Genomic DNA, 13,984 nt, shown 5'->3' with positions numbered 1-13,984 from the left:
ACATACATTCTAGACTTTTAGAAAACTGATTTCAGTAAACTTAGAAAACTACTAGGGGTGATCCAATGGCTAAGAATACAGTGGAACCTCGGTTTTCGTTGACTGCGATTATTGTCGGTGTCGGGTTTTTCGATGAACATTTTGTCTCGATTTTCGTTGGTTGCCTCGGATTTAGTCGGATTTTGCCACTTTTGCTGCTTTCATCGTTGTAGATGTCTGCTAATTTCCTATAGAACTCTCCTATGGAAATCATTGCCTCCGTTTTCATTGGTTTCAGATTTCGCCGATTGTACGAAAAGAGAAGGGACTGCATGATAGATAGAAGTTTCTTAAAAATGAGATCTTGAAGGGCCAATGTCAAACAGTTCCAGTGAGAAGGAAAAATGGGAGGTGTCTAAAGAAACCAGCATGGATGTCTACAGACCTTTCAGCTGAGCTAAGATTTAAAAGGGACACGTACAAGAAATGAAAAAGGGAAATCACCAAAGAGGAATTCCAACATATAGCCAGGATGCATAGGGAGAAAGAAGAAGAAGAAGAGTTTGGATTTATATTTAAAACAAAAAAAGTTCCTTCATTTGGGACTCTCCCATTTTTTAAAAAAATCATTAACATCTGACATATTTTTTATTAAGCCAGTATTTTTCTCAGAGCAGTTCGAAACTTCTCTTTGTTTTTTCAGACCCCTTCCCACACTTGTTCTGCTGGCTTTTATCTGGAATTTATTAACACAGTCAGGCTGTTCCTTCCCACTTTGGTGCAAAATCTCTTCCCATAAAGGGGTGAGTCTGATTAGAACTTGGGTCAGGGACTTTGGCTACCCTTTGGGACCTGACCTTGCAGGCCACCGTACAGACAAATAAAACATTTCTTCTAAACATGCTTTTAAAGCATGGCTCATAAAGGGTCTTAAAATGTTGTTCAGAGGACAGAAGCCTCTGCAAGGTGTGCACAGTTTGCCATTAGGCATGCTGCAAACATGAACACACTCAAACTGTGGACTATTCTGTATACACAACAGGCTCCTGGTTTTCTTAGCAATTGATCCACAACCCTTTTAATTGGATTGGAAAAAGTACTTCACACTCATGCCCCTTCCCCCTGATTCCCTTCTGCTGTGGAGTTGGCGTATTTCTTCTGTAAATCGCCAAATAAGCAGGAATATCCAGCAAGATCCATTACCCACGGCATCACTGGTAGTATAACACCACCACCGCCACCCCACTTTTCCACTCTTTGCACGCGGATTCTAGCACTACAGTGCAGAAATGTCCCTGGTGATTCTCTGTTTACTGGTTGAACAATCAGAGCACATGTGGAAGAGTTAGAGAAGAGAACGTTCAGCAAAATAGCTCCCAACCCTGCTATGAACTAGAGCCATTTTAACAATATGTGAAGCAAAACTCTTTCAACATGGAGTAGGGATTAACAGAAGCAGTATCCCCACAGACCAGTTGGTGCAAACAGCTCCTCTGCAACCCCAAACGGCCACCATTTTATTTTTTTTAAGGGACGCAGTTAGCTAATGCTGAGAGGCAAATGTACACACACAAATCTTGAAGACAAGTGATTTCCTTTTTTAAAAAAAAAAGGCACTGAATACTGCCACATTGCTAGAGTACTGAAGCAATAGTCTTAGCAGGTTCTCTGAATTCCCAGCTTTCATTTTTTAAAAATTAAATGTCTGGCCATTTCACTCATGGAGATATGCCTTTTTCCCCATGTGTCTTTGTGAGTGAAAAGGCTAGAGACTTAGTGGATGCAGGTAAATTCCTCAGCATTTGGTTGCTAATCTTGAAGTTAAAAAAAATTTAAGCTCAAGGAAGCCACAAGTGGAGGGGACAGGCAGGACTTGCACAGGTGTCAAACTCGCGGCCCTCCAGATGTTATGGACTACAGTTCCCATCATTCCCTGCAAACATGATGCTTGCAGTGGATGATGGGAACTGTAGTCCATAACATTCTGGAGGGCCGCAAGTTTGACGCCTATGGGAATCAAATAGTGGAGGGTGGAGATGGATGTGGGTGAACAAGCATCACTAGGCAGTGAAAAAATCCAGACACAATATTTCCCCACATTGAGGGAAGCTGACTCACAATTGCTTGAGGAAAAAACCTCATGATAGAGGTGTTCATTTAAAAAAACGTGGAGAAGAATTGGGGAAAAAATAATGGGGGCAAAACATATGGGAAAGAAAAAGTCGGAAGTAGTTCAGGGACAAGACCAACAAAAACCACACATGTGGAAAAGCCCTGTGTAACAATACAAGGTGGGCTCCCCAACAGCATTCCCTGGTGACGTTCGTCTTGAGCATTGGTACATAGCTTTGCACCTGCACAGTAACCACTTGGTTGTTGCAGTTTGACATCCAATAACTAAATGTTGTTGGAGTGCACAAGCTAATCTAGTTCCCCAGATAAGCCTCCACAGCTCAAGTGGCAGAGGAGGAAGCTGGAGAAACTTCAATGGCCCCTGATGTCCTGGTTGCTCAAGTCATTCTATTTCCTGGCCCAATGCTCAGTATAATCACAGAAGTGAATTGTTCTACTTGTGCTGTCAGATGCATCCTTTACACAATTACCACTAGAATATGTTGGTCTATTTTTTGCACCTGCACAGTTAGCAGCATCTATCTAAGAACTATTAGATGGCTTTGTGGGCAAACAAAAAGGCGCACGCAGACTCCGTAAGTAGTAAGCCACTTCTGAAAAAAAAATCATCTAAAAATCTGTTTTCTTTTTGTTGTGTGCTTTTTAAAATTAGAGGTTGCTCTGGCAAACAAATTGCATGGGAAAATTGGTGGCTGCAAGAAAGAAAACAGCTGGTTGGGTAGTATAACACTTTTATTGTGTTAGGTGTTCCAGGCTGACAACATCAAAGTTCTATTCCCAAAGTTACCAGCTCGACCATCTTAAGCACAACAGAACTCTTGTGACACCTTTAGCATGCTTTTATTTTCCTTTAAACTTCTGGGGACTGGAGCCCAGATGAAGTAGGACTCTAGTCCACAAAAGCTAGCGAGAGTAGAACTGTGCCAGTCTAAGGTGGCTTAAGTCTGCATGTCTTTTCACTGCACTAGTCTAATGCAGCTATTGATCTTGAATTAACAGGATCAAGGCAGCTCAAACAGAAACATGTACAAGAATTAAAGAGTTACTAGATTCTGAAGACACTGAAGGGAAAGGAGGAAGATGATGCTGTGTGAAGCTTGTTATTTGTCAGGGCTTGTAATGGTGCACAGAAGCTAGACTGTGATCCGCCAGTAATAACCAGACTACGTCACACCAAATCTTTTTAAGCTCTTCATTTTGAAGCCACAGGGAATCCTCTCTGTCGGTTCACCCCGGCTTAAGTGGAGCTCTCAGGATGAGCCTCATCTTTCCCACTCATCCTGTTTTCTGGGAAGTTCCCACCCCTGTAAGGGCTGACCCCATTGCTATAGCAACCACTCTAACTGCCTGGGCTACAGCTGCTCCTCTCTAGTAAAATCATAAATAAGACGGCTGACACAAATTGCTGCTGATTGAAAATTGTAACTAGTGATGTTTCTCTCTCGGCCTCAGTGCTCCTCCCTGATAAAACAGTGGTATCAATTTGCTGCCTGGGACCAGGTGTAGCATTTTTAGGGTTGGATTTTTTTAAAATCCCCATAGTTCGGGTACTTCAGCCCAGGTACAGGTTAAGGTTTCAGTGAATGGCTTACGTGGGGTAGCAAGTGACTGTAATGGGCAGTACTCTCTGGGTCAGGGTTTTTTTCCCCAGGTGTCCATCACATTGCCAGCAGGCGCTGCTGCAAATGCTCCGAGAACAAGGATGGGTCTCATTATTGGCTTCCAGGAAAGCTATTTTGTCACTGGCTGCATGCGCACCCCAGGAGGAGTCTTTTTGCCACAGGTCCCAGAACTCTGGCCAAAAAAAGAGTAGATTTCTCAAGCCTAATTATCTTCCCAGGTCTGTGATGACTGGATAGTCATATGATTAAAATAAGGCAGTAACTTGCTTCGAACTGATGAGTGGGCAAGGCCAGTTTAGACAGATGGGATGCCGCAAACTGATAGCATCTGAAAAAGTTCTGAACTCACAAAAGCTCATCCAACCTATAATTGTCTAAGCGGTGGAATGTTGTGGGAATGAGCCCTCTACCAATCAGGAAGTGTCCTGCTTGCCCATTGGTGGGTGACATTTCATCCACTCCTGTGCCCACCTTGCACCAACCCAGGAGCAGCCCTGACTCTGTCGGGCCTCCAAACACCCCGCCACAACCCCCAACAGCCTGACCAGTGAGGCAGTGGCACCTTGGCATTCACTGCTTCATCAGCCTGCCAACAACCTCCTGGTTCCCCCCAACAGCCCGCCCAGCTCAGCTGGTAGAGCAGCAGAACCTTGGCACCTGCTGCTCCACCAGTTCACCAACAGGCTCCCGGTTCCCCGCCCCCAACAGCCCAGACTGGCTGGCGGAGCAGTGGTGCCTTGTGCAGTGTATTGGGCTGAGCATAAGTGGCCCAAAGTCACCCAGAAAACTTCTGTGGAAGGTCAGAGTTTTTAACTTTGGGGTTGTGAGTCCAATACTGTAAACACTACATCGTTTATACATAATATCATAAAAACAACCCAGTTTCTGAGTCCTTCATGCATCTGGACAGTGAAATGGAGACCACCTTCCCCACTACCATCATGGTGCGGTGGTTAGAGTGTTGGACTAGGACTTGGAAAAAGCTGGTTCAAATCTCTGCTCTGTCATGGAAGCTCCTCATGTAAAAGAAAAAAACACACACACTGGAAATACTAAGGAAGACAATTTGAAGTATATAGATTGCATGGATGACAGGGAGGAGGTTGAGAACACCCCTGTGATACTTCTGTGCTCTAGTATTTTAAAGGTAAGGGCATGCCATTTGAGAGACTTTGGTTGTGTTCTTCTCCTTTAGTTTACCCCCTTCAAGTCCTGTATAAGAAGTAGGCTTCTGTACATAGATGGAGACATGAACATGTTCCTAACTTGGAAGACTTTAGCGGAGTTTTATTTTACAGTGTCCAGCTTACTTTAAAGCAAAAAAGTTTCTTCTTTACATGAGCCATATCAGAAATGAAATAAATAAAAATAAACAGACTTTTCTAAGAGAAGACAGGTAGAATAAAATAACAGACTTTACCTAACAAGTAGAGTTTCCAACAGACTTTAGCTAACAAACTTACCTAACAAGCTTTCTTGCTGCGAAAAGCAAGGAGGCAGAAATACAGCTTATTCACTTGTTGCCCCATCAGGAGTTCTGGAGTTCTCTTGCCAGGTAAGAACCGATCTTGTAACAAAGCTTGACAGCCAAGCCACGTGAGCCCAACTGGCATCCTGCAGTCTGACTTTAAGTCTAGACTCCAGGTGCCCAGAGTGAACTGAAACTTCTGCTTTTATAGAGTTGCATGCATTAGTCATCACCACCTGATCGCAATTAAGTCATCTTAAACCAGCTCTCTGTATGTAAATTAGGTCAAGGTCCTTGTCAATCATTCTGCTGACCGCCTGTCTGTCTTATTAGAAAACGGAGGTGTATTGAGGCCAAAGCCTAGCCCCAGTCAGTCAGTCTTCAACCAAAAGCTGAAAGGGGAGGGAGGTCTGGTTTGCAGGTGAGTGACTGCACAAGCACCTGGCAAGATCTTGGCAGGCTGACAAGACATCTCCCCCTTAGCTTCAAAGACGCTCAAGATCATGTGACTTTTACAGTGAAGTAAAAGGTTTATAAAAGTTCAAGACAGACTTTCATATGCAATTTTTAAAAACATAACTTCTCTGTCTAGGCAGCAAAGTCTAGACCGCTCATTCTATCAACATATGTTTTAAACATTTAAACAGTTAAAACATTTCTACTTTCTACTTATAAAGCTATACTTATGCAAGACATAAGGCACTTAATATATATTTTTTCAGAATGCTATCTCTGCTATATCATTAGCAGCCCTGCAGCCAGATATAACTGTTCTTAAGTATAAACAAGTCAAAAATATTTTTAAATCAGATATTTTACCAGTACTCCAAGCTGCTTACAATAAGATCTCAAATTCAAAACATTAATGATCAAAATAATAAAAATCCACATAAAATAAAAGCAGTAAACAAAAGCAGTAATAATCAACCACATTCCAGTTTTTATGTCAGCAACCCAAAGGACCACCACAACAGAGAAACAGAAAGACACACAGGAAAGGGAATCCCCCAGCTTTGACACCACCACCAATAGGGCCCCGTCCCATGGAAGTCCTTGCCATAGTTCCAGTAGTCAGGATCATGGAGCCGAGCCTCTACAGATGATACTGGTAAATTCATGGAGAAGACATTAGCCCTCAAGCTTCCCTGGTCCTGGACTTTTAACAGTTGAGAAAAGCAGGGTATAAATCCAAACTCCTCCTCTTCTTCATATCAATGTATATAATCAACAACTTTTTTTAAACGATTAGAATTATGTTGAGCTCTATGAACTGTTAATGAATAATTAAAATTTTAGATTATTTTATCTTATAATGTATTCCCTCAGCCCTTCTGCACAATACAAATCCAACCCGAGAAAGTTTTTCAGCCTAGCTTTTTCCAGACATTTTTTAAAAAATACAGCACACATAATTTTGACGTGGGAAATACCAAACACATCTCATGCTCCTTCGCAGCCAGGTGGCATATTGGGATTGATATCTTCAGTCTGGAAGGGTTTGATATGACAGTATCCAAACGGTATGCTTCAGACCATGGTCTGAAAATTGCTGGTCGCACAGCACAGGAACCAATGTAATAAATATTGTCTTTGGGACTTCCTTGGGTCAAGTACACACAAATGTTAATGATGTTGATGTGAATGTTGATGCAGGCAATCTAGTTGTAACCCTGCTGTTTTACCGTCCAGTTTACAAATTCGTGGGGTGTTCGTCTTTGCATCACAAGACTCAACATTTTCTGCCTGTTCTCCACCAATACTGTAACTGCAGTGCTAACAGCAATGCCTTTTAGTAATTAAGCATACCATTTATGTTTGTTTTGTTTTCATGGCCCTAGCCTGCCAGAAAAGTTCTGACTTCCAGTATTCAGGTGCTATATAAAATTGACCATGCTTTTCCATTGCCTGCAAAGCATATTTATTGGGAAAAGACTGAAAACCGCAAATCGTTTGAGATTATTTAATTGCAAACTGTAATTGACTGATAACAGTCTTCTAAAACTAATGTTAAATACTGTGGTTTCCCACTACTTATACATGCCCTTTATTGGACAAGTGAAACCCACAATTAAACATTATATTTTTCTACTCATAGTGCTTAGCATATTACTTGATCTCTAAGGTATCCAGTAAATGACTCCTGTAAAATCATTTGCTTATTTCTTCTGTGGCCATCTGGCCTTTCTTTCTCAAAACTGGATCTCAAGGAAGTACACTCTTAGTGCATGCCTGTGTACTGTTTCATAAAATGTTCTTCATATTGAATTGTTTAGGTTCATTTCTGCTGAAGTTAGTTTCAAATCAATTCTGGTACACCTTACTCTAAACATTTGCATAAGTGTATTGTTGAAGGCTTTCACGGCCGGAATCACTTGGGTGCTGTGTGGTTTCCAGGCTGTATGGCCGTGTTATAGCAGCATTCACTCCTGACGTTTCGCCTGCATCTGTGGCTGGCATCTTCAGAGGATTCTCTGAAGATGCCAGCCACAGATGCAGGCGAAACGTCAGGAGAGAATACTGCTAGAACACAACCATACAGCCTGGAAACCACACAGCACCCATTTGCATAAATCTTCCCACCCCCAAAAAACCCCAAATAGCATGGAAATAATCAAATAATTGGATTTTTGGTGAATCTGTGCTGGAGTACTGCTGAATAGGTGTTTATTGATGCCCTGACTTATAGGTCATACAGGAAATATGGATTACCTCATGAGAATCAGTTGGGAATGCTGATGGGAAGTTCAAGATGGACCACGCAGTCATGTCACAGTCTCCCTGTCTATGGAAAGTTAGCCTGGCAGGGAGTCTAGTCTGGTCAAGTCTTTTCCCTTATAGCTTTCCTATTAGGGGAGACTTCTACATGCAGAAGCATTCAATCATGCTAAAACTATGTAGTCCCAGCAGAACGTTGCCACATGGTTTTTTCTGGATATATACGTTTAATAGAAACAAGGCAGGAACTGAGAAGGATGTTTCAGCTGCCTTTTTCCCCAGAAAATGGTTGACTGGACACACCTGATGGGTAATTGTGGACCATGTTCATTGTAGAGATTTATAGGGAAATTCAATATTTTCTGTTTTTGGAACACATTTTGTGTTCTTGGCTGCATGCTGTAAAGCTGATAGTCACAATGGGACAAGCCATTTGAACACCTGTTCTTAATCCTATTGAATCAAAACCCGAATCAAAATAAATTTAATTATTGCAGAATGCATCATTTGAGTCTACTATTTTACAATATATATTTATATTCTGGAAACAAGCTTTCAGGCACTACCTGTAAAAACTACCCGTTTTATTCCCTTTTCCTTAACTTTCATAGGGAAAAACAGCTCTTCTCTATTTAAGAGGTAAATGTGTGGCTCTTGCATTCCATGTTTACCCGCATGGGGCCCAAATATGCAACAGAGTGTGTGACAAACAGCATCAGGAAAATGAGCTCTTCCCTTCCCGTGTTTCGATAAAGGTCACTTTCCATCCTGGAGAGAAAGGACACATTTGCATTTATCACTTACAGCTCATTGTCCAGAAAAATGCTGTCACAAACTAAACAAAAGCCAAATCGCCTAGCCCAAATGTGCCTGCCTTTAGATTGGCCTTATCTAGCTGAAAATGCCTAGATCTCTAGTCTATGTCACAGCCAAAGAAGTGACACTGTCAGCTGAGGCAGGTTTGGGTAACCTTAAATGTCAGGCCATGGCTTCTCTTCCTTGGGCTGCTTTAAAGGAATTAACCTCTCTGTAAACAACAAGGTCTTAGTCTGGAGCCAAGCTGATGAGGTTTTCTTCTTGTTTTAAAGCACTGAAGGCAACAGGCATCACCATTTGTGGTGACAGCTTCCAGAGAGGCACCCATGCTTGTTTGTTGCAAACCAAGCACGGTCATAGTTATATTCAGGCCATGGGGTACTGTCTAAGAACATAAGATAAGCCTTGATAGATCAGAGCAATGGTCCATCTAGTCCAGGGTTCTGCAACCTGTGGCTCTCCAAATGTTCATGGACTACAATTCCCATCAGCCCCCACCAGCATCAGGGGCAGGGCTGATGGGAATTGTAGTCCATGAACATCTGGAGAGCCACAGGTGGCAGACCCCTGATCTAGTCCAACATCCTGTTTCACTCTGCAGTCAACCACTTGCTTTGCAGGGCCAAAAACCAGGGAACAGAGCCCAAGGGCCTCTCAAGCAGCTGGCTAAGTTGGGGAATCAGTCATCCCTAGCATCTTATTTTCTGTGTGCAGGGAGGTTTTTATATGGGGAGCATCAATCCTCCTTCAATCAGAAGCGATATGGTCCAGCAGCCATTTTATAGCAGGTTGAGCTCTTGGACTTGACTGGGCGTTGGCTTCAGTTGACACCCACTTCAGTTGCACAGCATATCACCTGTGCAGCCACCTGTCTCCTAACCTCTGGAATCCAATAATGTTGTGATTTTTTTAACAAATGCCCTTCTGAACAAAAATCTGTTTTATTCATTCAGGCCAATGAACAATCTTCCAACAGTATATTGAACAGCATTCAAGCTGAACCGAAAAGCCGGAAAGCAGCACAAAAGCCTCCGTTTGTGATTCTAGATCAGGATAAATTGCCTATTTTCAGCGTCTACAGCTGTCAGTTTACAAATCCAGTCGCTGATTTAAGATGTGTGATGCGTAGAACACAAAGGTGCACTGTATTTTATCAGCTTCATGTCCTTTTCAATACATCAAATACAAAAAAAAACCCCTTACAGCTTAATCTTGCATTAAATCAACATGATGAAGTCATTTGTATAAACTCCAGGAAACAGAAAAGCAAGGAAAAGAGGTTAGGATGGAGCAAGCAGTAGGCACAAAATTCATTACGTTGATGGCACTATCGTCCTTTTGAGATGATCAAATAATATCCCACTAGAATTTCATTGATTTTTCATAATTGAGGGAGAACTGCCTCCCAAATCTCCTGCAACAACAGCTCTCTTGGCTGAGCCCGTCATTACCAGCGAAGATTATTCAAATAACAAATGAGATTGAAAGCAATAGCAATATTTGCACACAAACAACTTTATATTAAAATCAACAAATGAGAGGATTTTATTGCAGCTAAACTTTTGATGCTTTTCCCCTATTAAATTTAAACCCTGCTAGATCAGCGTGGCAGTGCCTATTTTTTCTCAACGCAGTGCCTAATACTTCCTTTCAGCCTTCATAAAAAACTGATCTCTTAAAGCTCAATAATATTTTATCCACAGAGAAACAACTACTGACCAAACTGGTCAACTGTTTGCCTGCCCGACAAGTCACAAGCAAACTGAGAGCAGTACTTCTTCAGTTTTGCTTTTTACTACCGTTTCCCCGAAAATAAGACAGTGTCTTATATTAATTTTTGCTTCCAAAGATGCACTATGTCTTATTTTCAGGGGATGTCTTATTTTTCTGGTGTTCTGTTCGACAGGCATGCTTCCAAACAAAAACTTTGCTACGTCTTACTTTTAGGGGATGCTTTATATTTAGCACTTCAGCAAAACCTCTACTACGACTTATTTTCAGAGGATGTCTTATTTTTGGGGAAACAGGGGTATGCAGTGCCCTGTAATTTTAGTCATAATGAGACATGTCTCTGAAGAAATATTTCTCTCCGTGGCACACTGTGGTAAAACTACCAGACTGTGGAAAACCCACAATAGCCAGTTCCTCTCCTACATTGATATTTCCCTAGAAGTAGAAAGATAGCACAGCATGCCAATGGCTACAGTAGAACATCCCCTCCTGATATGCCAAATGATTACTCTGAGGGAGCTTTTTAACGTGGGGAAAAATTAAAATGGAGGAGAGGCCCTGGAATAGCACACAGCCCATGCCATCTCAGAATGCCACCATCTCATTCTGCTGTCTGTGTAGTCTGGCTTACTTATGACTAAGTCCTGCTGACAGTGAATAAGATGAAAGTTAATCCTAACTAACTTGTTCCATCATTCAGTGGAACTTAAAGCCATGATTAATTTGCCAGGTTGGTGGCCCATGATTCAAGAGCAATTTTTTTTCTGTGGTCTTGAAAAGCACTCCAGAGTATTGCCCATTGTACATTCACCATCCTTAAATGTGAACAGAGCAAAACACATGGTATGCAGATGTGTTCATCTCCAGGGGTTTCCACAGCTGTTTCAGAGGCAGCTGAAAAAACACAGACAGCAAGAGGGCAGCATGACACTTGAGAGAGCCCAGATTTATCCTCTTTGCTCTCTCCTCTCTTGTTCTGTCTTTGTAAACTGAAGCAGCAGCTCATGCGCTGCTATCCAAAAGAAGAAAGCATAGCTTTGCTCCAGTTTTCCCAAACTGCAACATGTGTGGTAACCATTCCTGAGGGACAGTAACATTTTGTCCAACAAATATTCTCCTTGAAGCTAAAAGCCTTCCCTGACTGTGGAAACACACAGCAAATTTAATTCTACAGGAACCCAGACTAACAAAGTACTGGGGGCGGGGGGCGGGGGGCGGGGGGCAAAGTTATAGCTGCTTTACTGCAAGGCTTGCTGGGGTTCTCAAAAGAGAGGATGGTCAGAGGTGGTTTGCCATTGCAAACCCTGGAATTTCTTCATGGTTATCCATCCAAATACTAACAAGGTCTGACCCTAGCTTCTGAGATATGATGAGATCTGGCTTGTGTGGACCATCCAGGTTCAGGGCAACAAAGTACTGAAGACTCCTGGCCATTGCCCCCATTGGCCTTCAGACTTATGTCACTGAAAAGGTGGCATAAGTCCATTAAATCCATTAAGCCCAATGATGGCTTAACAGCAGCAGGGAAGCTTTTTTTGTTTTCGACCTCCCCATGCTTCCAGGAAGCCTCCATGCCACTCTGAAGAAGGGCAGAATGAAATCAAGCATGCTTAAGCAAATGGAACAATGAGAATCTGCCGGGGCTGCCAACAGCTTGCAGGGAGATGTCTTTAGAAGCAGTGGCGTAGCGCCAAGGTGACCGGGGGTGCTTGACACACCGGGCGTGTGCTGGTGCAGGGGCATGGCATGGCAAAGGCGTTCCAGGGAGTGGTGTGGCATGGCATGTGGCAGGGGTGCAGGGTGTACATTTGCCCCGGGCCCCGTTCCCCCTTACTCCAGCCCTGTTTAGAAGCAACCTATATCTCTAAAGTTGTTTTGCAGTGCAGCAGTGGCGTAGGAGGTTAAGAGCTCGTGTATCTAATCTGGAGGAACCGGATTTGATTCCCAGCTCTGCCACCTGAGCTGTGCAGGCTTATCTGGGGAATTCAGATTAGCCTGTACACTCCCACACACGCCAGCTGGGTGACCTTGGGCTAGTCACAGCTTCTCGGAGCTCTCTCAGCCCCACCTACCTCACAGGGTGTTTGTTGTGAGGGGGGAAGGGCAAGGAGATTGTAAGCCCCTTTGAGTCTCCTGCAGGAGAGAAAGGGGGGATATAAATCCAAACTCTTCTTCTTCTTCTTCTTTTTCTTCTTTTTCTTCTTCTTCTTCTTCTTTATTTTATTTTTACTTTATTTTATTACCCTTTCACTGCATGACCATAATACTTTAGTTAACTCCTTTAAAAACAATCTCTCGTACACACACACCCTGCACTACTATATAAAAAACCTTAAATTTCAAGTTAAGCGAACTAAAATGGCACCCCAACAATTACTTCCTCATTATGCATCTTATCCCAGATGGGAGACAGGAAGGAAAAGAAGGATGTAGAAGGAGCATCATAAGGACTTTTTTTCTGAAAATTAAAAAGGAGACATTTTCTTTCACAAATTAAATGTGAGGGAAGTGATTTGCAGAGCTCCTAATCAGATTCCCAGCTAAGAGTTTCCATAGTATATTCCTTCGCAGAGTTACTCCCATCTAAGCCCATTGAACCCAATGGACTGAAGTTACTAGTTGCTGATATTTACTACTGTCAGGGTGCGAACATCATCAGATGTTCCATAGCTGTTTCAAATGTCACCACTGTTCTGTCTGAACAAGTGCTTTGGGATTGTTCCTTTAAAGTTTGCATGTTAATTCAAGAAGAATGTGGATGATTAACAAAGCACCAGTCTCAACAGGGGCATACCGTCCAGGGGGACCATATGGGGTCAAGTGTCCTTGGGCTGTGGCCATTTAGTCATGTGGGGGGGAGCAGAAAATTACCCCCCACACTCCTCCTCCTTCCCCCCAGGTCCATATGCTGACTTCAAGACAGTCCCTCTGAGTCTCAAACTCCTTATTTCAATGGATTGCAGTAACTTGGCATAAGATTGCAGCGTTAATTTAATGAGCCTTTCTTTCCTGAGGAAGTGTACAAAGCAAGAAATAGTTTCAGCTCCTTGTTCCTACTAACCTAGGAAAAAAGCTTTCAAGCTTCAGCACACCACGGAAAGATATAAGAAATCTTGTTTCTTTTCTAATTTTTCAAATGGCTGGTACCGTTTTTCCTTTATTACTGACGAGGTGTGTGAATTATGCAAAGACTGGACTTTATTTTTAAGGATAGCTTTTAACTCCTATATTTGCTTTTTCCTGCCAAGCGTCATGACTGTCTTGTTTCCCTGATCTTCATGCTGTTTCTAATGATTTGGGGCCAATACTAATTTCCATTAGAGTGATCGATTGCGAGACTCCCATTGATTTCAGAGGAAGTCAGGTTGGGCCTCTGATGTTTCCTGGTCTTGTAATTCAATATTATGTTCCTATTCAGGAATATAAGAAATTGACTTCTTCAATATTTTCCCTTTATCTTTGCCCTTTATGCCTTTCATCCAAAGTACAGCATAATGCTTGCTAGTATGACCTTACTCCA

This window comes from Sphaerodactylus townsendi, linkage group LG11 (genome assembly GCF_021028975.2).
Source record: "Sphaerodactylus townsendi isolate TG3544 linkage group LG11, MPM_Stown_v2.3, whole genome shotgun sequence".
Classification (NCBI taxonomy): Eukaryota; Metazoa; Chordata; class Lepidosauria; order Squamata; family Sphaerodactylidae; genus Sphaerodactylus; species Sphaerodactylus townsendi.
Note: the sequence above shows the minus strand (reverse complement) of the source record.